The sequence below is a fragment of the Molossus molossus genome, unplaced genomic scaffold, assembly GCF_014108415.1.
Source record: "Molossus molossus isolate mMolMol1 unplaced genomic scaffold, mMolMol1.p scaffold_m16_p_9, whole genome shotgun sequence".
NCBI lineage: Eukaryota > Metazoa > Chordata > Mammalia > Chiroptera > Molossidae > Molossus > Molossus molossus.
The window spans coordinates 64,288,663-64,316,357 of NW_023425403.1; the positions used below are offsets into that span (position 1 = coordinate 64,288,663).

A 27,695-nucleotide genomic window follows, 5' to 3' on the forward strand; every position below is an offset into this window, starting at 1 on the left:
TGCATGGTGGTCAGACTCACAGATACAGAGAACAGAATGATGGTTGCCTGGGGGGAGGGAGGTGGGGCACTGGATGAAAAAGTGAAAGTATTGAGAAGTGCAGAATTGTGGTCACAATGGAGTCGTGGGGATGTAAAGTACAGCATAGGAAATTTAGTCAGTAATATCGTAATGCTTTGTATGGTGCCAGTTGGGTACTGAAAATATCAGAAGGAACACTTGAAAATTTTTGTTTTACTCTAAGGAAGTTTTTGTGAACAGATAAAGAAGAAATGTGTCCATTAGCACTTTTCATGTTCACTGTTTTGTCCCCTCTTTTTCCCAGCAGCAATTATTTCATATGGCCGCCTTTATTTCCAGTTCATGCTAGCCCTAGTAAAGGAAGAAATTTATGTACAAGTTGAGTTACCTTTTAATTTGAGGATTTTATAGGTAAAGTTAATTTGGCATTAATAATTTGCTAACTAAAGTTGAAAATTCCCACATCACCTCACAGCAGCTATTCATATATCAGGGTAGCATCTAATGTGTAAACATGAAGTTAATAATTTCTTTTGTGAAGTCAAGGTTATGGCATTTTAGGTATATTTCTGGAATTCTAATTAACGCAAGGTAATGAACTGAGCACTAGAGCCACAGACACCATTAGAGGAAGCTAATGAAAGGCCAACAGAATGTAATTATCTTTCTAAACAGGGACACTTGGATCATTGCTATTTTTCAAACATGTGACTATGTAACACAGCATATAGAAACAATGATTCCATCAACATGAAAAAGTGTTGAATGAAAGCTTCCTCAGGGCAGAGATTTTTTATGTATTTGTCAATGCTGTATCCTCTGGGTCTTGAACAATGCCTGGTACGTAGTAGGTGCTCAGATGTGTTTTCGAATTAGTGCATAGATAGTTGATGTATTACATTCTATTAATTTACACTTTATAATAAAGCCAAGAACTCTTGTGTTCTATAGCACAACTAAGATTATAACTGGGGCTTTACCAGACCCTAAAGTGCCTTCTGAATCATCTAAGGTACTATGACATTCACATTGTATTCTAATTTAGTAATAAATTGCACTGTATTTCATTCAGATCCTTTGATCAAAGGCCAGGCCTCAAACCAGAAAAAGAATATTAATGAAGTATCTTCATATATATTTGCCCTTCCCATTGTTTAAAAGAGGTTACAAACTTATGTGCCTCAAGCTATATCCAGTTTGCAGATGTGTACTTTTTTGGGTCTTCACTATATATATTCTACTTTTAAAAAGTTGAAATTGTTGACAAAATTTACAAATCAGGTCATTTTAAATAGCATTAGACTTGTGGAATTGCTTGGAAAAAAAAAAGAATATCTGACAACACTATGCCCAATTCCTACATGGAATCAATAGGCAGAAATTGAGCAATATCACTGCCTTCGAACAGAGTACATACCTCTGCGTTGCCACACTTTTCTCTACCCTCTTTAGTCCTCCAAGTCAGATGCTGTTTATTGTGGTACTTGGACTGTTTTTATTCTTGGATAATTTAGAAAAACATAAAATACTTCACTTTGTACGCTTCACTTTTTAATATTATCTATAGAAATTCAACTTTGTAAGTCCTGGCCTAAAGAACATAGCTCTTGCTTTAGTGTGGGAGATCCAGCCTTTCATACTCTGACCCAAACAAACACATTTATCCTTGTCTTCCCCCATGACTCTCCACACAGTTTATCCTAAACAAAGCTCATTCCCCACAAGGGACCCTAAGCATTCATTCCTGCCTGTCTTTGTAGGATCTCTACTTGGCCCATTTTTTTTCCAGTGGAATTCTGCTAATTTTTTTCAAATGCCATCCCCTCTCCTCTGTGTAGCAACAAATATTTGCTAAATGTATATGTGACAAGCATTTTAATAGGTTCTATGGGTTGCAGAAGTAAATGAATGACACACACCCTGTCATAACAGAGCTTAACAAGGGAGTTGCCAAAATTTATAATTACAGTAAAATGTGTGAATTTATAACAGAGGATGAAGAGGATATTGTGGACATACAAGGAAGGAAGAGGCAACAGTCTGGGGAGCAATGAAGTCTGAAAGGTGACGGGATGTAAGTGAGCTAAGGATACAGAGGAAGGAACCAAACATGGCCTTTCCCCTAAGGCAAAGCAATGCAATGGCACTGCACTGGGTTCCTAGGGCTGCTATCAGAAAGCCACAAACTAGCTGGCTTACAAAGACAGAAAGGTGTCCCCTCGCAGTTCTGAAGGCCAGAATTCTGAATGCACGGTGTTGGCAGGGTTGGTTCCTTTTGGAGGTTCTGAGGAAGAGTCAGTTCCAGGCCCCTCTCCTGGTTCCTGGAATCCCTTCTTTTGTCAGTGCATCGCTCCAGCCTCTGCCTGCGTCCCACATCATCTCCTCCTCCTCCTCCTCCTCCACCTCCTCCTCCTCCTCCTTCTCCTCCTCCTCCTCCTCTTCTGCTTCCTCCTCCTCCTCCTCTTCTGCTTCCTCCTCCTCCTCCTCTTCTGCTTCCTCCTCCTCCTCCTCCTCTCCCTTTTCCTCCTCCTCCTGTGTCTAAGTGATGAAAGAATTGATATTTCTTGTATTTACCCTGTGTCTTTCTATTATTTCAAACCCCTTTAATATTGCTAAGAGTTTAGTTCATTATCTTGGAATTTCCAGTTATATGTAATCATATTGATTGAAATAATTTGCATCTTTATTTCTAATAGGTATTCCCTTATTAAACATTTTTTGTTTTAATGGGTATATTGATATGATACATAGAATTTCTGATATGAAATTATCATTGCGTTTGAGATAAACTTTTTGTAGTGAATAATTTTTCAAATGCGTGATTAAATTCAGTAAATGGTATTTATATGATTTGGTTTAGTAAGTTATTTTTACCTGCTGTCTTTATCATGTTAATTACCTCATATAATAAATTGGGTTTCTATCCTGTTCAATATTCTAAATTAGTTTATTTTTTAACTTATCTTTATTGTTGGATGTATTACACGTCCCCCCTTTTTTTCCCATTGGTCCCGTCCTCCCCAATTCCACCCACCTCCTACCTTCCCTACTCTATTATCTATGTTCATTGGTTATGCAAATATGCATAGAAGTTCTTTGTTTTATCTTATTCCACCCACCCTCTCCCCTTCCCTTTGAGGTTTATCAGTCTAACAACCAATTACTACTTTTTAATTCCTTCATTTTTTCACCCAGTCCTCCAGCCCCTTCCCATCTGGCAAGCAACAAAAAGTTCTCTGTATCTATGAGTCTGTTTCTGTTCTGCTAGCTCATTTTGTTTGTAGATTCAATTGTTGGTAGGTATGTTAATTACCATTTTATTGTTCATAGTTTTATTCTTCTCCTTCAAGAAGAACCTTCAACATTTCATTGTTTGGTGGTGATGAACTCCTTTAGCTTTTTCTTGTCTGGGAAACTCTTGATATGTCCATCAATTCTAAATGATAGCTTTGCAGGATAGAGTAATCTTGGCTGTAGGTTGTTTCTTTTAATCACGTTGAATATCTCTTGCCATTCCTTTCTGGCCCGCAAAGTTTCTTTTGAGAAACCAGCTGACAGTCTTATGGGAGCTCCTTTGCAGGTAACAAACTGCTTTTCTCTTGCTGCTTTTAAGATTCTCTCTTTGTCTTTATCCTTTGGCATTTTGAAGATGATGTGTCTTGGTGTGAACCTCTTTGGGTTCATCTTGTTTGGGATTCTCTGGACTTCCTGGACTTGTATGTCTGTTTCCTTCACCAACTTAGGAAAGTTTTCTGTCATTATTTTTTCAAATAGGTTTTCAATTTTGTGCTCTGTCTCTTCTCCTTCTGGTACCCCCATGATGCGAATGTTGGCATGCTTGAAGTTCCCAGAGGCTCCTTACACTGTCCTCATTTTTTTGGATTCCTTTTTCTTTTTGCTGTTCTGATTGGGTGTTTTTTTCTTCCTTATATTCCAAATCAATGGTTTGCTTCTTGGCTTTACCTACTCTACTATTGTTTCTCTGTAAATTATTCTTTATTTCAGTTAGTGCATCCTTTATTTCTGTCTGGTTGTTTTTTTATGTTGTTGATGTTCTCACTAAGTTTCTTAAAGTTATCCTTAAGTTCCTTAAAGTTCTCACTAAGTTTCTTAAGTATGCTTATAACCAGTGTTTTGAACCCTGCATCTGGTTGATTGTTTATCTCCATTTTGTTTAGTTCTTTTCCTGGAGTTTTGTTCTTTTCTTTTATTTGGAACATGTTTCTTTGTCTCCTCATTTTGGCTGCTTCCCTGTATTTGTTTCTATGTATTAGGTAGACTTACTGTGTCTCCTAGGCTTTTAGGGTGGCCTATTGTTGCAGGTGTCCTGTAGGATCCAGTGGCAAAGCCTCCACTCCAGCTGGGACCTCAAGGTGTACCCCTAGTGTGGGCTGTACAGCCTTCTGTTGTAATTGAGTATTGATTGCTGTTGGCATGTCAATGGGAGGAATTTACTCAAGCTGATCATCTGCAAGGACTGGCTGTGCCCACTGACCACTGGCCTCTGACTACCTTAGAGGATTAAGTTTTGAGGGTTAATGTGGTTAAATAACTTGAGTCCTCAATGCTTAGCAAGTAGTATGATAAAGATTGTCTTTCAAGGTTTTTGGTCTAGTGAAGAGAAACAGAAAAGTAAACAGTTACCTATCTCACAATGAATGTTATACGAATATTAACAGAGCACAGTAGGAACCCAGCACACCTAGGAAGTAGATGTTCTTAGCCATATCACCCACAGGGAATTTAAATGACCTGTGTAAAGTCACCCCCACTGGTAAGAAGCAGAACAGGGACCAAAATTCTTCAGGCCTCATGGGTGGGAAATAGAGTCTCCTTGCTCTCTAAATGCTATGTCCAGTAATTTCTTTGGTTTTTCATAGTTCCCTACTGTTCTTCTCAGGGCACACAGTCTGAGTGCTGCCTTTCCTCTTTCATCATGCTCTCATTTACTATCCTCTTGTATACTTCCTGCATTAGTTCTGGGATTTCTGTCTTCCTCCCACCAAAACTTTTTCACCATAAATGGCAAACTCAACACTCGCAGATAATCTATTTAACCATGACCCACTGCTTCTTTTCCCCTTATTTCCCAGCCTGAAATGCATCTTTCCATGATAATAATAATGGTAGCCATTATTTCAGAATTTTCTGTACAGCAGATATTCCTTTTCATATTATCTAACTTAATCTTTATAGTAATATTATAAGGTAGGTAATTTCCAACTATCATTAACCCCATTTTCTAGACATAAAATCTAACAGAGAGTAATTAGGCAACCAGCCCCAAGGTAACATAGCCTGTATAGAATCAATATAAAGTAATTTGTAGCTCACCTGCTCAACTCCCTCACTCAGAGAAAACCCCAACTTCTCAAACTTGAATATTCATTTACTTCCCCTGGAGTTATCAATATTAAGACTGGGAGTCTGTAGATGGAAACCAGAGAATCTATATTTCTAACAAGCTTCTAGATTATGCTAATGCTGGTGGTCCCTGAGGACACTTTAAATTCAACGTTTTAACCATTTCACTTCAATAAATTGACGTCTAAAAAGCTGAACATAGTAAGAGAAGAATTATACAACGCAGCATATAGGTTTTACTTTGAAATGAAACATCACATTTCTCTGTTTAGCTTATTTTCCCATTAGTTCAAGAATATTTTGTGTATTCTCTGTTAACTTCAAATTGCCAAACTCTCTTCTTTTTATCATCTAGATCCTGAATTCTAGAAAATGTCCCTCAACCTACCAGGTGCTGGTGATCTCGGTCTATTTATTGTTCTCAAAGGCTTAAACCTCCCATTTTCTCTGGCTAAATTACACAGTCATCCTGAACATGGCTTATACATTTCTTCCTCGGAGAGAGACACCTCTGCTGACCTCTCTATATAAGTAGATTTCTCATTACCCACCATTACTGCTACCTGATTGCCTCCAAACTTTTTCATGCAATTAGCAATTATAGACCTGTTCAGTTCATTCTAAATATTGCATTGCTTATTTCTTATATCAGACATTATCTGGAATACATACTGCATACTGATTAAAATCAGGAAGTTAAAGTTACAATATTATTACCTAATCATCTTTATTCAATGATATCAGTTTGGATACTAAAACCAGTGAGTCAAAATTTGACAACAAGCAAGGCCATTCATACAGACTTCATGTTCTCTCTACAAGATATTTTAAATTACACAGAGCAAAATAGTAACTTCACAGTGAAGAAACTTGGCAGACATCACCTCAACCCAGAGATTAAAGTAACATCATCAGTAGTGGGACAAACTGACATCATGTGCCTGCTGATACGATGCTCTGAGAATGACAGTGCTGGACCTGTCTGTATTACCCCCATCCCAAAACACTGCCTCACCCGAATTAATGTTGAGAAAACATTAGTCATACACAATTTCAGGTATATTCTGCAAAATATCTGCCCCACATTCATTAAAAATGTCAAGGTCATGAGAAAAAAAATACTAACAAATTATTCCAGGTGGAAGAAGACTCAAAAGATATGACAACTAAATATAATAGATGACCTCCAGGTGGATTCTGGTTCAGAATTTTTTGTCTTAAGTTTATTCTTTTGCTCCCTGTGTCTGGTTTTCTGGCCACTCACTGTCTGCTTGGGGAGGGTGAAGAAGTCATCAAACAACCTAAAAGTTCTTTAATTCAAAAGAACTAATATGCTTATATGCATTACCCATGGACACAGAAAACAGGGTGGTGAAGGCTTGGGGCAGGATGGGAACCAGGAAGAGGAGGGCAATGGGTGGGGGTGGGGAGAGAACATCTATAATACTCTCAACAATAAAGATTTAATTTTTAAAAAGAAGATCCTGTATAAATGCTCTCCAAAAGAAATGATGCACAAACAACATGGAAACAAATTGAAATTTAGGTGAGAGAGTGAATGGCAGGTGAATAAAATAGTCTTGCAATAACAGCTTAAAGAGTGACAGAAGAGTCAAAGGTGACGATGCAGCTACTTGCCAACGTCCCATCCTCTTTACATAGAAAGTAAAAGTGATAAGAAAAGAGGGTAAATATTGCAGAATGCAAAAAGAAAGAAAATCGCAGTCAGCAGGTTTGTGTGCATTTTTTTCATAGCAAAAAGACATTGCTTTTCATAATAATTCTGGGCAGTCAGAAAGTGAAGGAGGCAGATGCTGGGTGTCTATCCAGGCCTTAGCTAGTCAAGAAACTTAGAACCACACCCCGTGCCCTCGCCGCCCCTCTGAAATCTCCACTATTCAGCATTTTGCTGACAGCAGTCACATCCTAATACACCTTCCCTTCCAGGTTGCTAGAAACCGGGAAAGGGAGATGAATTTATAATTGTAAACTTTTTGTGACACCTTCGAACAAATGCCTTATGCTTCCTGAGAGACATTGCAACAGTAAAATTTTAAACCTGTCAATTACAAGTCAAAAATGTGCAAGCACAGAATGTAAAATCCTGCCGTGGAGAAAGGGAGCTGACATTCCCTGTATTGTTTCCGTGTGTCTTTCTTCACGGCATCTTTACAGATGAAGACACAGAGGCTCAATAATTTAAATTACATTTAAAATCCCAGTAGAAATGGCGGCGGAGTGAACGGAGCTACACAGACCGTCTCCCAGAACCAAACTGGAATTACAACTATAACACAGACAAATCGACGGGAAAAACCAACAGAAAAGCAGCCTGGAGGACCATACAACGAGGGACACTGACTCCAGCCTGGTAGGCTTGCGAAGGCGCGAGACGGGGCTGGGAGCGCACGGTCGGCAGCTCGGCAGCGGCCTGAGCTATAAGCGGCGCCCGCGGGTTACACTCCCAGGCGGCCCCACAGCGCAGCCGGGACTGAGGCTAAAACAGCCACAGCCACTCACCTTGGGCTCCGGCAGAGGGAGGGCAGACTGGACTGGAACTGTGTCGGGACACTCGGGGTTTGGAGGGCTCTCGGAGCTTTGGCTGAGTGCAGCCACTCAGGACGGTGGCCACATTGCTTCTTCCCAGGGCTCTGAGAGAGGCAGCAGCCCCTCCCTCGGAGATCCAACCCCACCCTGTGGGCCATTGAAGTGTTAATTGAGGCTCACTAAGGACCAGCATCTGCCCCACCCTCGTGAAAGCCCCTTGGCTGAGCACCAGAGGGAGTTTTTCAATCAACTGACAACCCAAAACTCATCAATTAACCTAGACTGCTAGCTTCCAGGCAAAAAGCTAGAGGATAACAGTACGTTTCCTGGGCTGGCAACTTTAACCAGGAAAGTAAGACTTGACAGTGGTGTTCAACGCGGGTCCTCCCTCGCTCATCTAAACACAGGAGAGGGAGCCACAAACAGCAGAACACCAACACCCACAGGGAGAACTTGACAGGCTCCAAAGCCCAGAGTGATAGCTAAAATGGTGAAACACAGAAACAGAAGCCAAATGAAAGAGCAAACCACCTCCACCGAAGATGAGATCAATGTGGAGCAATTAGGCATGTTAACAGAGCTAGAATTCAGAGCCATGATCTTGAGGAAGCTGAACAGCATGAGTAAGGACATAGAGACACTGAAAATAAGCCAAATGGAAATTAAAAACCAACAAGAAGAGATAAAAAATGACATATCCGAAATGAAAAACACATTGGAAGGTTTAAAAAGCAGAGTAGGGGAAGCTGAGGACCGGATCAGCGAATTAGAAGACAGGGTAGAAAAAATCAACCAATCAGAAAAACAAAAGGAAAAAACTATTAAAAAACAGGAAGACAGCTTAAGAGAACTATGGGACAACTGGAAACGTAATAATATTCGCATCATAGGAGTCCCCGAAGAAGAAGAAAAGGAGCAAGGGATAGAGAATATATTCAAAAAAATAGTGAGAGAAAACTTCCCTAATTTGGTGAATGAAGAAGGCATTCAAGTTCAAGAAGCACAGAGAGTCCCAAGTAAGAAGAACCCAAACAGGCCCACACCAAGACACATAGTAATTAAAATGCCACAAATTAAAGACAAAGAGAGAATCCTAAAAGCAGCAAGAGATAAGCAACAGGTTACCTACAAAGGGAACCCCATAAGGCTCTCAGCTGACTTCTCACAAGAAACACTACAGGCCAGAAGGGAATGGCATGAAGTAATCAAAGTCATGAAAAACAAGAATCTGAATCCAAGACTACTCTACCCAGCAAGGCTATCATTCAAAATAGAAGATCAAATAAAGAGCTTCCCAGACAAAAAAAGCTAAGGGAATACATTAGCACCAAACCAGCACTGCAAGAAATGTTAAAAGGACTGCTGTAATTAGCAGTAGAAATGGGAACAAAAATAGAACCACACTAAACAAAAATGGCAATAAATAAGTACATATCAATAATCACCTTAAACGTAAATGGACTGAATGCTCCCATAAAGAGACACAGAGTAGCTGATTGGATAAGAAAGCATGACTCATCTATATGTTGTTTACAAGAGACCCATCTCTCAACAAAAGACTCACATAGGTTGAAAGTGAAGGGATGGAAAAAAATTTTCCAAGCAAATGGAAAGCAAAAAAAAGCTGGGGTAGCAATTCTCATATCTGATAAAATAGATTTCAAAATGAAGACCATAACTAGAGACAAAGACGGCCACTACATAATATTGAAAGGATCTATCCAACAGGAAGATATAACCTTGATAAACATATATGCACCCAATATAGGAGCACCAAAATATATTAAAAATCTTCTGGAGGACTTCCAAGGAGAAATCGACAACAATACAATCATAGCTGGGGACTTCAACACCCCGTTGACAGCACTGGATAGATCCTCTAGGCAAAAAATTAGCAAGGAAACAGAGACTCTAAATGAAGCACTAGACCAAATGGATTTAATAGATATCTACAGAGAATTACACCCCAAAACTACAGAATACACATTCTTCTCAAGTGCACATGGGACATTCTCAAAGATAGACCACATGATAGGACACAAACTAAATCTTTACAAGTTCAAGAAGATTGAAATCATATCAAGCATCTTCTCAGATCACAATGGCATGAAACTAGAAATCAACTGCAACAAGAACATGCAAAGACATTTCAACACATGGAGGCTAAATAGCATGTTATTAAACAATGAATGGGTCACCGAGGAGATCAAGGAAGAAATCAAAAACTTCCTGGAAACCAATGAAAATGAACACACAACAACACAAAATCTATGGGATGCAGCGAAAGCAGTTCTGAGAGGGAAGTTCATAGCACTACAGGCCTACCTCAAAAAACAAGAAAAATTTCTAATTGACTGTCTAACCTCACAACTTAAAGAATTAGAAAGCAAACAAAAGAAAACCCCAGAGCAAGTAGAAGGAAGGAAATAGTAAAGATCAGAGCAGAAATAAATGACATAGAGACCAAAAAAACAATTCAAAGGATCAATGAAACAAAGAGCTGGTTTTTCGAAAAGATAAACAAGATTGATGGACCCTTAGCTAGACTCACCAAGAAACAAAGAGAGAGAACCCAAATACACAAAATCAGAAATGAAAGAGGAGAAGTAACAACCAACACCACGGAAATACAAAAGATCGTTAACAACTACTATGAACAACTATATGGCAACAAATTCGACAATCTCAGCGAAATGGACAAATTTCTAGAAACACACAGTCTCCCAAAACTATTCCCGGAAGAGATAGAAAACTTGAACAGACCAATAACAACTAAGGAAATTGAAGAGGTAATCAAGACTCTCCCAGCAAACAAAAGCCCAGGCCCAGATGGTTTCACGGGGGAGTTTTACCGAACATTCAAAAAAGAACTAACACCCATTCTCCTCAAACTATTTCAAAAAATTCAAGAAGAAGGAAGACTTCCAAACACGTTCTATGAGGCCAGCATAATTCTAATTCCAAAACCAGAAAAAGACACTACGAAGAAAGAAAACTACAGGCCAATATCCCTGATGAACATAGATGCCAAAATCCTGAACAAAATACTAGCAAATCGGATCCAGAAATACATCAAAAAAATTATTCACCATGACCAAGTGGGATTCATTCCAGGGATGCAAGGCTGGTACAATATTCGCAAATCAATAAACGTGATACACCACATAAACAAAATGAAGAATAAAAACCACATGATCATATCAATAGATGCTGAAAAAGCATTCGACAAAATCCAGCATCCATTTCTGATAAAAACGCTCAGCAATGTAGGAATAGAGGGATCATATCTCGACATAATAAAGGCCATATATGAAAGACCTACAGCCAACATCATACTCAATGGACAGAAACTAAAAACATTTCCATTAAGAACAGGAACAAGACAGGGATGTCCACTTTCACCACTCTTGTTTAACATTGTACTGGAAGTCTTAGCCACAGCAATCAGACATGAAGAAAAAATAAAAGGGATCCAAATTGGAAAGGAGGAAGTGAAACTGTCATTATTTGCAGATGACATGATATTGTACATAGAAAACCCTAAAGACTCCATCAAAAATCTATTAGACTTAATAAATGAATTTGGCAAAGTAGCAGGATACAAAATTAACGTCAAGAAATCGACGGCATTCTTGTACATCAATGATGAACTCACAGAAAGAGAAACTGAAAAAACAATCCCATTTACCATCGCTCCAAAAAAATTACGATACCTAGGAATAAACTTAACCAAAGAAGTAAAGGACCTATTTGCAGAAAACTACAGGTCATTGAAAAAAGAAATAGAGGAAGATATAAAAAGTGGAAGAACATACCCTGTTCATGGATTGGAAGAATTAACATAATTAAAATGTCCATACTACCCAAAGCAATCTATAGATTCAATGCAATCCCCATCAAAATACCAACGACATATTTCATAGAACTAGAACAAATACTTCAAAAGTTCATATGGAACCAAAAAAGACCCCGAATAGCCACAGCAATCTTGAAAAAGAAGAACAAAGTTGGAGGGATCACATTACCAGATATCAGGTTATACTACAAAGCGACTGTAACCAAAACAGCCTGGTACTGGCACAAGAACAGGCATATAGACCAGTGGAACAGAACTGAAAACCCAGAAATGGACCCAAGGCAATACGCTCAATTAATATTTGACAAAGGTGGCAAGAGCATACAGTGGAGTAAAGACAGCCTCTTTAATAAATGGTGTTGGGAAAATTGGACAGCTACATGCAAAAAAATGAAACTCGACCATCAACTTACACCATACACAAAAATAAACTCAAAATGGATAAAAGACTTAAATGTGACCCGTGAATCCATAAAAATTCTAGAAGAAAATGTAGGCAACAAAATTTCGGACATCATACGGAGCAGAATTTTCACTGATACATCACCTAAGGCAACAGAAATAAAGGAGAAAATGAACACATGGGACTACATCAAACTAAAAAGCTTCTGCACAGCAAAAGAAACGATCATCAAAATGGAAAGGCAACCCACTGTATGGGAGAACATCATTGCCAATGATGTATCAGATAAGGGGTTAATTTCCAATATATACAGAGAGCTCACACAACTCCACAAAAGGAAGACAAAGAACCCAATTAAAAAATGGGCAGAGGAGCTGAATAGACACCTCTCCAAACAGGACATACAAATGGCCAAGAGACATATGAAGAAATGCTCAACATCACTAATCATCCGAGAGATGCAAATTAAAACAACAATGAGGTATCACCTCACACCTGTCAGAATGGCCGCCATCAACAAATCATCAAACAACAAGTGTTGGCGAGGGTGTGGAGAAAAGGGAACTCTAATACACTGCTGGTGGGAATGCAGACTGGTGCAGCCGCTATGGAAAACAATATGGTGCTACCTCAAAAAATTAAAAATTGAACTTCCGTTTGACCCAGTGATCCCACTGCTGGGAATATACCCTAAGAAGCCTGAAACACCAATCAGGAAGAATATATGTACCCCCATGTTCATAGCAGCACTATTTACAATAGCTAAGATCTGGAAACAGCCCAAGTGTCCACCAGTAGACGAATGGATCAAAAAGCTGTGGTACATATACACAATGGAGTACTATGCAGCGGTAAGAAAGAAAGATCTCTTATCCTTTGAGACGACATGGAGGGACCTGGAAAGTATTATCCTAAGTGAAAGAAGCCAAGCAGAAAAAGACAAATACCACATGATCTCACTTATATACGGAATATAATGAACATAACAGTCTGAGGAATACAGTAGACCCAGACACATGGAAGTAGGGCACAGACTGACATCCCTCAGAAGAGGGGATGGGGGGTGGGGGGGTGGGAAGAGATAAACCACAGAACTTATATGCATGTATGCATGACCAATGGACATGGACAACTAAGCCGGGGACAGGGTGGAGGGGGTGGGGTGGGGGGTGCCAATGGGGTAAAAAGGTAAAATATCTGTAACAAAAAAATAAATAAAAATTCATAAAAATAAAAAAAAATAAAAAAAAAAAATAAAATAAAATAAAATCCCAGTATTTATGGTACTTTGCTTACTGAAGAGAAATCAGTAGAACAACATTTGTTGGGGTGAATTGAACTATACATATTTAACAGAGTTTGAGATTTTTAAAAAAAGTTACAGTAGTATTTATTTAATAAGAAAATATCAATAACCACATTAAGACACTAGGAAGCCTCCACTGCTTAGAGAATTTGATTTTTTTAATGGGCTGTAAGTGGGGAGGGTGTGGAAACAAAGAAATTTAGCTTTTTGAAGTTTGTAGAGTTAAAGGATTATGAAGAAACCAATGAATAAATAAATTTTTAAATTATCTTGACTATAATGTACTACTCTGTTTGGAGACTGAGATATATATGTACATATATGACTATATTTGAACATGTTTATAATTTAAATATAGTTAAAAGATTAGATAGAGTCCAGCCGGTGTTGTTCAGTGGTTGAGCATCGACCCATGCACCAAGAGGTTGCTGGTTGGATTCCTGGTCAGGCCACATGCCCAGGTTGTGGGCCGATCCCCAGTGGGGGGCATGCAGGAGGCAGCCAATTGATGTTCTTTCTCACTGATGTTTCTATTTCTTGCTCTCCCTCTCCCTTCCTCTCTCTCTAAAAAATAATAAAAGAAAAAAAAATGTAAAGCTTATATATATATACACTTAAAAAAAAATAAAGTAGAGTTATAAAAAGAATTTCTAGAGCACTGTCTTAATAAATGAAATTCTGCTTTCTGCCGATGGACACCACTGAGTGAACATGGTCTAAGTCTCCTGTCCCGCAGTCCTCACGTCTAAGTCAGAGTCTCCCAAAGAGCCTGAACAGCTGCAGGAGCTCTTTATCAGAGGTTTGAGCTTTGAAACAACCGATGAGAGTCTGAGGGGCCATGCTGAGCCATGGGGATGTTCACAGGCTGCGTGGTGATGAGAGAGCCAAACACCAAGTGCCCAGAGGCTCTGGGCTGTCTGATGCCACTGTGGAGGACACACGGATGCAGCCACGAATGCAAGGCCACAGGAGGCGGACGGAAGAGCTGTGGAACCAGAGAGGGCTGTCTCAAGAGAAGATTCTCAAAGACCTGGAGCCCACTTCACTGTGAAACAGACTTTTGTCAGTGGTATTAAAGACGACACTGAAGAGCACCACCTAGGAGATTATTTTGAACAGTCTGGGAAAATCGAAGTGATTGGAATCATGACTGACCAAGGAGGTGGTAAGAAGAGAGGCTTTGCTTTTGTGGCCTTTGATGACCACGGCTCTGTAGACAAGACTGTCATTCAGAAATGCCATCCTGTGAATGGCCACAACTGTGAAGCAAGGAAAGCCCTGTCTAAGCACGAGATGGCTAGTGCTTCATCCAGCCAAAGAGGCTGAAGTGGTTCTGAAAACTTCAGAAGTGGTTGTGGCGGTGGTCTTGGTGGGAATGACAACTTTGGTCATGGAGGAAACTTCAGTGGTCAACATGGCTTTGGTGGTAGCCATGGTGGTGTGGTGGGGTGGATTTGGTGGCAGCGGGGATGGCTATAGTGGATTTGGTAATGATGGAAGAAATTTGGGAGGCAGCAGAAGCTACAGTGATTTTGACAAGTACAACAATCAATCTTCAAATTTGGACCCATGGAAGGAGGAAACTTTGGAGGCAGAATCTCTGACCCTGTGGTGCTGGAAGCCAATACTTTGCCACAACACGAAACGCAGGTGGCTGTGGCGGTTCCAGCAGCAGCGGCTATGGCAGGGGCAGAGGTTTTAATAACCGCCTGGAAGCAAAGCTTAGCAGGAGAGGAGAGCCAGAGCAGTGACGGGGAAGCCACAGGTTACAGTGGATTGGCGAACTCAGCCAAGCTCAGCGTGGCAGGGCCTATCTGCTGCGAAGAAGACATGTTTTAGACAACACTCATGTGAATAGCAAAATCTTGAGGACTGGACCTGTGACCCATCGTGTAACGGGTTCTTTATGTTTCTGTTCTGTGGAAAGTGGAAAACAATCAAACAAAGGTTTTATTTTTTTTCCACCCATGCTGTTGATTGCCAAATGTAATAGTTTGATCATGATACAAAATAAATGGGTCTTTTAAAAAATGTGCCATGTAAAGTTAGTCTGCTCTGAAGCCATCTTGGTAAATTACCCCAACAGTGTGAAGTTAGAATTCCTTCAGGCTGATGCCAGGTTCCATTTGAAATTTACTTACCGCCTGCTTGGGCACAGAAGCTGTTGTCTTCAGAAACCTTGGTGTAGTGGAATTGACAGTTACTGTGCTGTGATCTGGAGTTCACCATTAAAAGGGTCACCCGAGCCCAGCTGGTGTGGCTCAGTGGTTGAGTGTCAACCTATGCACCAAGAAGTTGCCAGTTCGATTCTTGGTCAGGGCACATGCCCAGGTTGTGGGCCTCATCCCCAGTGGGGGGCATGCAGGAGGCACCCAATCAATGTTCTCTCTCATTGATGTTTCTATCTCTCTCTCCCCCTCCCTTCCTCTCTCTAAAATCAATAAAGAAAAATTGTCACCCAAGCAAAGTCATGGAGTTTATCTGATTATTAATGAATGTTGACACATCCTATGCAATACATCTAAATTGAATTATGGTATCAGATAAAATTATAGATGGTTATAAAGCTTGTGTATCATCCAGTATCACATGTAATCAGTAAGTTATTTAATATCCTCTTGAAAATAAATAGATAGATAGATGATAGATGATAGATAGATTGATAGATAGAGAGATAGATAGAGAGATAGATAGATAGATAGATAGATAGATAGATAGATAGATAAAATTCCACAAAAACTGAACATTGTAACAAAGAATAAGGTCACAGAACCTTGAGAGACTGCTCATAGACCCACCAATCCAGGCCCCTCCCTCAATGATTGCTACACTACCACCCCTCTAGCCTAAAGTCTATGTGCTACATTGCCCATGCTTTTTTTTCTGAGAGGCATTAGAAATGTTTCCAGCCTGCATCGGAGGAAGTCAGCAACAGCCTTCTGACCTTCCATTCTCCTAAACATACCTGGGTGTTTCTGTTTATGTGTCCTCCTCGGAAACTCACTTCTAGATATAGGATAGAGAAAGCCACGCTCTCTTGGTTCCACCCCTGTTTTACAAGAAATTTTCTGCGTTATATTCTCATTGTTTCCACTAGATATTTATTTCATGATACACTCTTCATGCTTTGGATCTAGAATGAAGCCCAAACTTTGATAATGATGAGAAAAATCCTTTCCTTATTCTCTCTTGAAAACTATCTTTTAAGACTCTTGTCTCCTTATGAATTTTTAAAAGTCAAGTTTGGGACTCAGGGCTGAGCAATGAGTTTCGTCTTCTTCTTCTTCTTCTTCTTCTTCTTCTTCTTCTTTTTCTTCTTCTTCTTCTTCTTCTTCTTCTTCTTCTTCTTCTTCTTCTTCTTCTTTTTTTTTTAAAATGTGTTTTTATTGAGTTTTTAGGGCAAGAGGGATAGAAGCATGGATGTGGGAGAGACGTATTGGTCAGCCGCTTCCCACATTCCCCCTACTAGGGATCTAGCCTGCGGCCTGGGCATATGCCCTGACCAGGAATCAAGCCAAGACCTCTCAGTCCATGGGATGACTCTCAATCCACTGAGCCATACTGGCCAGACTTGAATTGATTTTAAATGATGAATAGAGCTATTTTGGGTTCCAAAGAATAGCCCTACTCTTTCAGCTTTAGAAGCTTCTCTACAGCAAATTTAGGACATTTTCTCAAGAGTTGCCCTGGAAGGCATTCAGAAACCATCCAGAGCCATTCTCAAAAAGGCACTTTTCTAACCAAGTTGGATAGACTCCAAAGGCCAGACTCGTCTTACATGATGACTTTCTTCTGTCTCAGAGATGTCCTGTCATTCTCAGGCACTTGCTAGGAGCCCACAATCCCCTCCACCCGCATTTCCAATGGTCTGGAAAAATAAATCTTCACCATTTTTCCTCAATCAAACAGGATTTCCAATGGCCTATTCTGACATCCTAGAATTCTTGAGAAGAGTATTCAAATACCACGATGTGGCAGTGAATATTCTTTGTAGAATTCTTCTATATTTTTAATGTGCATCATTAACAATCTACTGTGAATTGGAAACAGTCAAAGAAGAACAAAGATTTTAGATATGAATTGTAAAATCAATCTCAAGTAATGAATTCATTTCCTTTTCAGTTTATTTCCACTTAAATGGTATTCTCTTTCTTTCTGAAAGAATACTACATTATTGTAATCCACTGGTTTACATATTTCATCCCATATTCTTTTCCTTAAAAATAAATTTGAAGACCTGGCCAGTTTTCTCAGTGGTTAGAGCATCAGCCCATGAACCAAGGAGTCGCGGGTTTGGTTCCAGTCAAGGGCATGTACCTTGGCTGTGGTTGGTCCCTGGCCCTGGTTGGGGTCATGCGGGAGGCAGCCTGTCAATGTGTCTCTCTCACATTAATGTTTCTCTCTCTCTCTCTCTCTCTCTCTCTCTCTCTCTCTCTCCCGCCCCCCTTCCTCCCTCCCTCTCTCCTACTGTATCTAAAGATAAATGGGAAAATATCCTCAGGTGAGGATTAAAAAAATAATAATAATAATAAAAATACAAATTTGAAGAACAATATGAAAAAAAAGAACAAGGTCAGTGGTTGCCTAAATTAAATATACACATGATAAAGAAAATTCATTTACAGACCTATGATAGTTTTAGCTGATTTTCCATTGTGATCATGAAAGAGAAAACAGAAAACTGAAGGCAAACACTGCTAACCCTGGACCATTTGGGAAGTTGACTTGAACTGAATTGAATAAAAGTGAACTAATCTGAATTGACACCATCGGCAATTAAGGAACGCTTTTAAATCCTGAACTTATGGAGAAAAGATGAGATATTTTTAATAACATGAAAAAGAAAAAGAGGTGACCCGTGGTAATAACAACCAGTCACAGAGAATACAGGGAGTTTGGCTTTTAACATGACTTCAGCTCATTGTTCTGACTGGTAACTTTCACAATGGAGTGTGTTAGATGGAGATATAAGCAGTGTCCAGGAAGGGCAAAAGCTTATCATAATGCTAGAACATATCCCAGAAGCTAAGTTTTAAATAAAGACCTTATCTCAACACATTTACCCTATATGTATCCCTTTCTCCTAAGATAAATTTTCGGAAAACAAAACTATAGTATAGTTATTACTTTACCTCTATAACTGACCAACTAATCAAGAGCTCAGCAAAGCAAGAGTCAATGACAACTAAGGAGTGGTAATCAAGACTCTCCAAGCAAACAAAACCCCAAGCCCGAACGGCTTCACAGGGGAGTTCTACCAAACATTCAAAAAAGGACTAACACCCATTCTCCTCAAACTATATCAAAATATTCAAGAAGAAGGAAGACCTCCAAACTCATTTAATGAGGCCAGCATAATTCTAATTCCAAAACCAGAAAAAGACACTACAAAGAAAGAAAACTACAGGCCAATATCCCTGATGAACATAGACGCCAAAATACTGAACAAAATACTAGCAAGTCAGATCCAGCAATACATCAAAAAAATTATTCACCATGACCAAATGAGATTCATCCCAGGGATGCAAGGCTGGTACAATATTCACAAATCAATAAATGTGATAAACCACATAAATAAAATGAAGAATAAAAACCACATGATAATATTAATAGATGCTGAAAAAACATTAGACAAAATCCAGCATCCATTTCTGATAAAAACGCTCAGCAACCTGGGAATAGAGGGATCATATCTCAACATAATAAAGGCCATATATGAAAGACCTACAGCCAATATTATACTCAATGGGCAGAAACTAAAACCATTTCCCTTAAGAACAGGAATAAGACAGGGATGCCCACTTTTGCCACTCTTATTTAATATAGTACTAGAAGTCTTAGCCACAGCAATCACACATAAAGAAAAGATAAAAGGGATCCAAATTGGAAAGGAGGAAGTGAAACTATCATTATTTGCATATTACATGATATTATATATAGAAAACCCTAAAGACACCATCAAAAATGTACTAGACTTAATAAATGAATTTGGCAAAGTAGCAGGATACAAAATTAATGTCAAGAAAACGATGGCATTTTTAAACACCAATGATGAACTCACAGAAAGAGAAAGTGAAAAAACAATCCCATTTACCATTGCGGCAAAAAAATTAAGATACCTAGGAATAAACTTAACCAAAGAAGTAAAGGACCTATTTGTAGAAAACTATAGGACATTGAAAAGAGAAATAGAGGAAGATATAAAAAAGTGGAAGCACATACCTTGTTCATGGATTGGAAGAACTGACATCATTAAAATGCCCATACTACCCAAAGCAATCTATAGATTCAATGCAATCCCCATCAAAATACCAATGACATATTTCACAGAACTAGAACAAATATTTCAAAAGTTTATATGAAACCAAAAAAGACCCTGAATAGCCACAACAATCTTATAAAAGAAAGACAAAGTAGGTGGGATCACAATACCAGATATCAGGTTATACTACAAAGCTACTATAATCAAAACAGCCTGGTACTGGCACAAAAACAGGTATATAGACCAGTGGAACACAACAGAGAACCCAGAAATGGACTCAAGACATTATGCTTAACTAATATTTGACAAAGGATGCAAGAGCATACAATGGAGTAGAGACAGCCTCTTTAATAAATGGTGTTGGGAAAATTGGACAACTACATGCAAAAAAGTGAAACTAGACCATCAACTTACATCATACACAAAAATAAACTCAAAATGGATAAAATATTTAAATGTGACCTGTGAATCTATAAAAATCCTACAAGAAAATGTAGGCAACAGAATTTTGGACATCATACGCAGCAGAATTTTCACTGATACATCACCTAAGGCAACAGAAATAAAAGGGAAAAAAATGAACACATGGGACTACATCAAACTCAAAAGCTTCTGCACAGCAAAAGAAACAATCATAAAAATGGAAGGCAACCCACAGTATGGGAGAGCATCATTGCCAATGATACATCAGATAAGGGTTTAATTTCCAAAATATATAGAGTACTCATACAACTCAACAAAAGGAAGACAAAGAACCCAATTCAAAAATGGGCAGAGTAGCTGAATAGACACCTCTCCAAACAGGACATACAAATGGCCAAGAGACATATAAAGAAATGCTCAACATCACTAATCATTAGAGAGATGCAAATTAAAACAACAATGTGGTATCACCTCATACCTATCAGAATGGCCGCCATCAACAAATCATCAAACAAGTGTTGGCGAGGGTGTGGAGAAAAGGGGACTCTAGTACACTGCTGGTGGGAAAGCAGACTGGTGCAGCCACTATGGAAAACACTTTGGTGTTGCCTCAAAAAATTAAAAATTGAATTGCCATTTGACCCAGTGATCCCACTTCTAGGAATATAGCCTAAGAAGCCTGAAATACCAATCAGAAAGAATATATGTACCCCCCTGTTCATAGCAGCACTATTTACAATAGCTAAGCTCTGGAAACAGCCCAAGTGTCCATCAGTAGACGAATGGATAAAAAAGCTGTGGTACATGTACACAATGGAGTACTGTGCAGCTGTAAGAAAGAAATCTCTTATTCTTTGAGATGACATGGAGGGATTTAAAAAGTATTATCCTAAGCGAAACAAGCCAAGCAGAAAAAGACAAATACCACATGATCTCACTTATTTGTAAAATATAATGAACACATCAGTCTGAGGAATACGGTAGACCCAGAAACATGGAAGTAGGGTACAGACTGACAACCCTCAGAAGAGGAGGTGGTGGGGGAGGGGAGAGATAAACCACAGAACTTTTATGCATGTATGCATAACAAATGGACATGGACAACAAAGCCGGTAATGGGGTGGGGCGGATGGGGAGGAGAGTGTCAATGGGGTAAAAATGGAGAAACATCTGTAACAAATACATATATATATATACACACATATATACACACACACACACACACACATATATGTATAAAGAGTCAGTGGCTCATTCATTTTATAACTACAATTTCCAACACAGTGTACTTAGCAGGTATTTAGACATAAAATACATATTTATTGACTCACCTCATATAAAATTATTATGTACAACATACACCTAAATGGCGAATCTTAATATTTGAAGTTTTCAGTTAACTGGTTTCTGATTAATGAAAATTTTACTATAGTCACAAACGTCCCCAGAGCTTATGTGCAAGAACCCATAAACTAATGTGGTTTCTGTACTATGAAGCATAGACTTGAAAATAAAATATTAAATCATAGTCTCTCCTATAAATATGTATTTATGAAATTTCTGAAAGGTGAATTATGCAAATATGTGTTTAAGGAATTTAAATATCATGGATCATTGACCTGTTAGGCCTTAACAACTTTCTCAAAGCCATTAGCATTTATTATGTAGATTTATATTTACCAAGCTAATAAAATGCACATTAGTCACTCAATAGGAAAATAATTTATCTGCGGTAGTCTCACATTTGTATGTCCAGATTTATTTTGCTTAGAAGAAAAGAAGCCAGAATATATTAATTTGAGAGCTGAACTATAATGTAAACAAGGTTTGCTTTGTCTCTTTCATTTTTCATACTTTCAGACTTTTCAATTTGGCTGAAAAAATTCATAGAAATTGATGAGTTTCTTTATAATACAAACAACCAAAGTTGAAATATGCATGAGTTTCTTTGTTTTACTATATAGAACTGATTATAAGATACGCTGGAAGTTATGCAACAAAGTTTGAAGAAACAAATGCAAATGAAGTAAAAACAATCTTATTATTACAAATCAACTGTAAATTTAATGCCCAATGCAATGCTTATGAACAAAGTTATCTACATAGTTTATTATCGCAAAAGAAATTTTATAGTGACATAGTATTGTTAAGAAACAGTTTTCATTCTGTTAACATCTTATTGAGCTATTTGATTAGTATGTATTTTAAAATCAAGTAATTTTATTCCTTTTCAATAAAAGATTAGATTATATGAAAAGTTTATAAGAACTATCAAAGATAAGAAAGGTTTTTAATAGGTTTTTCCATTTGAAATTTATTGGACTCATAAATATAGTATATTAAGTTGCTAGTAAATGAAATAAGATATGTTACAATATTTTCTTTGGAATGTTAGATTTAACTTAGTAATATAAAGAGCCCTCTCTGGATGAACCAAAAAACTTATATGATGTATGCATAACCAATGGGCATAGACAACAATGCTAGGAGGGTGGGGGGGGCGGATGGGGAGGAGGGTATCTAGGTGGGGGGAAAGAAGAAACATCTGTAACAAAAATAAATTAATAAAAATTGAAGAAAAAAAAAAAAAAGCCCTCTCTGGTTTTCTGATACAACCATCTCACCTTCCTCCCAACATCCACGGCACAGTCCCTGCCTTCCTTTGCTCTCAGGCAAAAGTCACCGAATTCTCTCAAAGGGGTGTGTTCACTCTAACGACTCCCAAAGCTTGACAGTTTTCTTGGGTTGTTAAGTAATTTCTGAGTATTCTAACTGTTGAGTACAATGGCTGGTGAATAATTGTGTGTAGTAAATATTTGCGAAATTAAACCAATAACTCAAAGAAATTTGGCTTTAATAAATGCACACACACAAATATGCTATTTTTGGTGTTTTATTATTGAGTGAAATGAGATGTGTCCATTTTCCAAATGGATTAAATGGAATTGGTAGTGTCTATAGTGTATATGATAAAAGAGAGCTAAGTTTATTCTAGATAATCTTATAAAATGCACATCTGTTGAACTATCATCTACATTATTATGTCAAAATTCTTGTGCATTGGACTTTATGGTGAGAGAACTGTTTGGTAACCATCACAGGTTTCAGATTTTGTTATCATACTAAAATAGCATTTGACAGCAAAACATGTAATTTATTTATCTCTACTGTGACTATTGATAAGAACAAAACCCTCAATGCTCTATCAAAGAAACGATAGAAATTAAGCACCTGAAATATTATTATTCTAAAATAGAAGCAAGAGAATTCCTATCAAAGAAAATTGAATCAGTCTTTTCTGTTCAATGTAATAACATTGAAAAAATTTTTACATTTACTGATCAAAATGAAACATTACCTTTCCACCTTTTATCTCCCACACCTCTTCCTCAAGCCCACAAAGAAGAGAGAGAGGAAAATGCAGTTTCCTTCAAAACAGCACATTGCTTTCTCTCCGGTCTCTTAGTCCTCCTTCTTTCATCCTCAAACCAATGTCTGAGCTCCTTTAGATGTGCATTAAAGCCTCGGTTCTTGCCTAATGCACTTCAACCTTGTCTCCTACTAAACTTGAGGGTCCAGTTGAAATCGAGAACAGAAGACAAAGTCATGGGGGCTGAAACAGACCAATCTCCTGCTGCTCTTTCTAGTTTTACTTTTCTGAATATACTCTTGCTATAAAGTAATATAGAATGCAAAAAGGAGTCAATCCCTCTAAGAGGAATTTTTTTATATAGTGATGCAAGAAAACAAAAGCAGAGATGCAACTATGTTCAAGGCAGACTCCACAGCCACCAAGATTTACAAGACCCTCCTCAAAGCAATGGGTTGGGGGAGATCCACACTGGGAAACTTGAAACTACCAACAAAAGAAATCAAAAGAAAAAGAGCTGAGTATTATCTTGATGATAATTGACATCCAAACTGTTCCATTTCAGCACAAATTGAGTTCAGCATTTTGTTTTGCAGTCAGACTTGGATATTTTCCAAAACATGGTAAAACAAAACTGGTTCTAAAATAATTTTTTGCTTAGGTCCGCACATACCCTACATAACCTTCCAAACTGATTCACAGTGATGTCTAATTTGCTCTTATCCTAAATTTGTCAGGATTCAAATATATTAAAGCCAAAAGCTTTTTTTTATATGATTACTGTTAGAAATAAAATGAGATGTGCATCATTGCCACCAATGCCCAAGAACACCTGACTGGATCTTGCCTGTAGAAAATCCCTCCTCTTGGGTCCTGAGACATGTAGAAACACACACATATATATGCACACAATGTAAAAGAAATATTATTTTTGTCATACTCTGAGTCATATTCTATCCCCTAACAGAGCTACTTGGTAAAAGATGAGTTAGTTCCCACAGCTCAGGCCAAAATGTAAGGCAAAACTTTTACCTTATCCTAAGTCAAAATCCAAAGATTTTGGCCATCCCAATGATAAATAAATTTAGGATGATAAGCAGCTAATTCTGGCAAGCATGAAGAAAGAGAGAAATTTTAAACAACTACCCTGTCCCCAAAAGTGGTGCCTGGATCAATGTATACCACTCTAGCTTTTGGAAGCTATATAGTTGAAGGGAAGAAGGGTATGGGGTCATGCTTCTGATCACAGTGACCTCACCCATCAATATACATATCCAGTCGAGGTAGGTTTATTCATTTATTCAACAGATTTTGAGCATCTACTATTGACCAGGCACTGTTCTGGAGAGCAGGAATATAAATTGTCAATTCCTTCCAGAGAGAAGTAGAACTAATGTGGAGAAAATGACCCCCTCTACCTACTACATGCAAGTTACTTTTTCAATGATGAAGAGAACTCATCATGAATAAGACTTGAACCTATCATTAACTAGTGTACAGTCTAATTGGAAAAAATAAAATAAAGATACCAAATAAACGTAAGAGTGAAACTATGTTATTCCTCTGATTCAGTGATCCCACTTTTAAATTCTTTCTTAAAGCAATCATCAAAAGTATGAAGATGGGCAACATCAACATCATGCTGGCAGAAGATATCTTCCATTTTTGTCCTCCCTTTAAGATCTAAAACTTGGCATCCAAAGTTCAAAGTCAGGAAAACAGTTCATAAAAGTGCCTCTGTAGGAGCTTTGGGATCCAGCACCATACAGTACAGGACCCAGGGGGGAGTCTCACACCTGTGAATTGAGTACTAGGCAAACAGATCCTAGTATGGTCATGTGAACCGGCTCTAATCCTCTTACTTTTGGTCTAGGGGCACCTGTAAAAGACTGACTTGGGAAGATAACCACAGACAACAGGGCCTTTGTAGAAGTAGAGTGAGTAAGAAAAGATTTCCTCCCCTGCAGGTGGCACAGCTAGGAGAAAGAGGAGGCCGGGGATCCCTCCTACGGGGATAAAAGGAGAGCAGTGAGTGAGCACTGGCTTCCCCAGCTATGCGGGACGCTACTAGAGAAACCCATTGCTCTCCTGAACCATCCAAAGTATTAAATGAGATGTTCATTCTGGGGAGAGGAAGAAGGTAAAGAAAAAGGCAGATAAGGCTTTTGGAGAATAATAAAGGGACGTGGTTCCTGCTGACATGTTCTAGACTCCAGCAGGAAGCTTGCCTAGGAAAACCTCACACAAGGAGGTGCCCGCTGGCACCCAAACAATTTCAACGCTCCAGTGTCAAACCCACACCTCCCTCACTCTGCAGCCAGCTCCTTGTGTGAGCGCCTGAGAGTGGTGGTGAAAGCAAGCTCAGGGAGCGATGTGCACACAGAATATAGGCCAGGGGCTCAGACAAGGGAGAAACTGCTATCTTGAACTGTAGGACCATCTTTGGGGAAACAAAAGAGGTTACCAACAGCAGGCCTGGTACACTGTAAGACTGAGAGAAGACATACAAGCTTGATAATTCTGCCACAGAGAGAACAAGAAGAGTGGAACAGGTATATCTATACAAGGTCAGAGACAAACAAAATGTATCTCTCAACTGAAGGCAGCTAGTAAAGATTGGAGTAGGTGACCATCACTTCAAATGTAAAGAAAGCAATGTTAAACTCCAAAGAACATGAAGAATCAAGGAAACATGACATCAGTAAAAGATCATAATGACCTTCCAATAACCAAACCCAAAGAAACAGACATCTGTGATTTACCTGATACAGAATATGGAATAGTCGATTTGCGGAAATGTAATGAGCTACAAAAACATAAACAAGAATCACACACACAGAAAGACAATTCAACAAAATCAGGATAAAAATACTTAAACAAAATGAGAAATTTAGCAAAGAGAAATAATCAAAAAAGAGGCAAAATGAAATTCTGGAGCTGAAGAATTCAATGAATGAAATAAAGATTGCAATAGAGGACATCAAAATTAAAATAGATCAGGCAGAAGACAGAATCAGTGACTTAGAGAATAAGAATTTCAAATAACCCAGTTAGAGGAGGACAAACAAAAAAGAATTTAAAAAAGTGAAGAAAGCCTACATGATCTATGGAACATCATCAAAAAAACCAATATCAGAATTATTGGAATTGCAGGAGAGGAGAGGAAAAGGGGGCAGAAAGCTTATTTAAAGAAATAAGGTTAAGAATTTCACATACCTAGGGAGAGGCTTGGATGGACATTCAAGTTCACTAAGCTAGTGGATCACCATTTATTTCTATTCAAAATGATCTTCTCCAAGGCAGATTATAATGAAACCATCAAAAATCGAAACAAAAAGAGAGACCTAAAAACAGCAAGAGAAAAATAGATTGTAACTTACAACGAAACCCCCATTAGGCTATCAGCAAATTTCTCAGCAGAACCATGACATGTCAGGAGAAAGTGGAATGATATAGCAAAATTTTGAAGAAAAAAAAAATTGCAGCCAAGAATAGCCTATTTAGCAAAGTTATTCTTCAGAAATGAAGGAGACATAAAGACTCCCAAACAGAAGGTAAAGGACTATCGCCACAGAACTGACAAGAAATGCTGGAAGGCGTTCTCTAGACTGAAATGGAAAAGCACTCATTAGTAGCATGAAAATATACAAAAATGTACAACACACTGGTAAAGGTAAATATATAGCCAGATTTAGAAAACTCTAATTCTGTAATATGATGATGTGTTAACCACCTAACGATATTATAAAGGTTAAAGTATTAAAAATAAATGGCTACTATAATTTTTTTTTGTCCTTACTCGAGAACATTTTTTCATCTTTTGTTCAGATAGAGTGGGAGGGACAGAGGAAGAGAGAGAGAGAGAAACATCATCGTGAAAGGGACACATCAAGTGGTTGCCACCGGCACAACCCAACCAGGGCCGGGGACAAACTACAACCGAGGTACATGCCCTTAGTGGGAACCGAACCCGGGTCTCTCTGGACCGCAGGCCAATGCTCTAACCACTGAGCCAAACCAGCCAGGGCCTAGCTACTATAATTTTTTAAAGTACACACTATATTGTTGTTCCATGCTTCCATGTGTCTGGACCTATTTTGTTCATCAGTTTATTTTGTACATTAGATTACACATATAAATGAG

General features: G+C 38.4%; 1 pseudogene; it reads left to right on the forward strand.

Moving 5' to 3' along the window:
- Window positions 1–15,248, forward strand: part of LOC118622398 — a 30,773-nt pseudogene extending 15,525 nt beyond the window's left edge.
- Window positions 15,249–27,695: the final 12,447 nt, after the last annotated feature.